Below are 2,481 nucleotides of genomic sequence, written 5' to 3'. Positions count from 1 at the left end.
GACTTAACTTCCTTCATCAGTTTTAGAGATCATCTTCAGCCGGGCCCAGGCCCGAGGCGTGGCTTTTCTTTAAGCTATGTTTTCCATATGGCCCGGGGCCTAGCCCACGACATAGCCAAGCCCAGGCTGGTCAGGCGCCGAGCGAGCGACGGACGACCTAAGCAGTTCGCTCGCCAGACCGCAAAAGCTGCCTCCTGCGAGTGCGCCGCGCCGCCGCCGCCGGCGACTGCCCCCACGCTCCTGCCACTCCCATGGACCGCCCCGCCCGGGCGCTGCCTGCCGCTCGCCTACCCCCACCCCAAGTTCCCCAGCCGGCCATCCCCGGCTCCCCGCGCTACCAGGACTGCCGCTGTTGCTCTAGCGGGGCGCCGTCGCCGCTCTGCTCCGGCCACATCCCGTCTCCGGTCTCCTCGTCTCCCCGCGCAACTAGGAGTCCGTCCACGTCCAGGACTGATTTGTTGGCTCTCCGCTCTCGGCTGGGTATGTGTGTCTTCGTGTTTAATTGAAACTTGAACAACTATTCCCGTGTCTATGTATGATACGAAGAAAGTTTAATTCAACCATTCAGTCATCAGCCTTGCCTAATTCTTTATGTATTGTTGATCTGAAACTAAAGCATTTTGATGTCAATTCATTTCATGTTGCAGAAATAGAAACTGAATGTGGAATAATTAATAAAGATGGCTGCATGCATCCATTGATGCAGAGGCCGGGGGTTTCCTCCTTTTCAAAAAAATAGAAGATGAAGAGATAGTTTTCATCGTTGTAGGCAATGGAAGGGCCAGAGGGAAACACCATTGTCCCTTTGGTATATCGACTCATAGAGTTAGCATTGGTTTTGCCGGTTGCAACCGCATTAGTAGAAAGAGCTTTCTCAGTTATGAGTATTATCAAGACCGAGTTTAGGAATAAGATGGGTGATGATTGGTTGAATTATAAGATGATGTGCTATATTGAGGAAGATGTATTTGCAAGTTTTGCCGATGATGATATTTTATACCGCTTTCAAGCCTATAGAGATCGCAGAGGGCTTTTACCTCCTCGTAGAGGTAAGTTTTAGATTTGAATCAATGGTAATCATTTTGCTATGTTTAATTGTTTATGCCTTTTTCTTATTACTTTCACTTCTGATGTCTTGAAGGTATTGCTTCTTCTTCTGCCATTTGTCATGTTATGGGAGGCACAAATGAAATAAGCATCTGCCATTTGTCTTGAAGGTATTATTTCTAGTTTTATCTCTTTTATTGGATTGTTAAGCACGGAAGTTAAATTCTTATATTATTAAACAATTGTGATTTATTTTTTATGTTATCGCATATGGTATTTCTTAAATGTCATGGTGTGTTTTTGGGTAGTTATAAGTGCCAGTGTTTTTCCATGTTGTTGGGAAAAAATGGGCTCTGGCTTTGCTTCAATCTTGGCTCTGCCACTGATCTTGAGTTGTTCATCCAAAAAAGTGGGGAGATCTGATCGTTGAACATACTTAGGCCAGGGATGTTCCTCTGATCATCAAAATACAAGTTGTTCACCATAACGCAAAGGAAGGACTCCAAAGTCAATTATATCACAGCAACAAAATCAACAAAAAGCATTGACATAAAACTTATCGAATCGGTGTGAACAAATCTGCGAGGACCTTTGACTAAAATTAGCAAAATAAAACACACCAAACCTGCGAAGACAGACTATCTGGCTTCATGGCACGGCCTGATAAGACATCGCCACAACAGGAGAAGAACCAAAATATCTTTATTCTCAATGGTGTCGCACCATTCGTCCGGATGTTGCCGATAAAGACCATAGAAATCATGCCATGGAAATCATGGTAATTTAACTTGTGAAAACGCCTATGAAAATCCAAGGTCCTCCTCACCTTTTTTTCACTACGACTGACCCTTAAACCCTAGCTTCTTTAGTTATCAAACATATATTTTTGAGAGCAAAAGCAATTTCACATGATTTAATCCGATCAGATCTCGCTAACGAGCTGACCCAATGATAGTTGGAACGGAGGCCTTGTGCAGCCCATACATGCTATTGCGTGAGCAAAGCGCTGCCCCGCCACCCTTAGGACCTTGCTCGTGCCGGGGCTGTCCGACGAATGTGCTGGCAGAGCGTTGTAGTCTCCTTCTCGGCCACTTGCACGCACCTCAGGGAGTTCTACTGGTATAGTACCGTGCCGTGCCCCCGATCCGGCGGCCTTCGTACCGACGAAGAAGAGGGGGAGGTTTGGTGGAGGAGGCAGTTTATTGGTATCTACTACCAAAAGAGCCCGTGCGTTACAACGAGAGAGAAAACATAACACACACTCTTAACTCAACAACCATCACTCAAGACCACAATAGGTCCATCTCGTTTATTTTTGCGATGCATCATATTTGTGTTGTCGCTTATCCTCCTTCTCACCCTCGCCGGCGATGGCCTCGGTGTTCACACAAAACAACAAAAAACGTGTGTTGAATATGGTTAATCCTAAGGCGT

At 45.9% G+C, this 2,481-nt stretch overlaps 1 long non-coding RNA gene across 2 annotated transcripts in view; it reads left to right on the top strand.

The window, feature by feature from the left end:
• The first annotated feature begins 201 nt into the window (after positions 1–201).
• The window catches only part of LOC119325554, a 3,649-nt gene continuing 1,369 nt past the window's right edge, over positions 202–2,481 (top strand). Inside the window, exons 1-3 of one of the 2 annotated variants that reach the window (XR_005157577.1) lie at positions 202–480; positions 648–1,049; positions 1,142–1,217. This is a non-coding gene — a long non-coding RNA (uncharacterized LOC119325554). Of the gene's footprint in view, positions 481–647; positions 1,050–1,141; positions 1,307–2,481 lie in introns of those variants that run through there. The other variant, XR_005157578.1, reaches the window with a different exon arrangement.

This window comes from Triticum dicoccoides, chromosome 6B (genome assembly GCF_002162155.2).
Source record: "Triticum dicoccoides isolate Atlit2015 ecotype Zavitan chromosome 6B, WEW_v2.0, whole genome shotgun sequence".
Classification (NCBI taxonomy): domain Eukaryota; kingdom Viridiplantae; phylum Streptophyta; class Magnoliopsida; order Poales; family Poaceae; genus Triticum; species Triticum dicoccoides.
The sequence above is the reverse complement of the archived record's forward strand: the minus strand, read 5'-3'. Positions and strand labels throughout refer to the sequence as shown.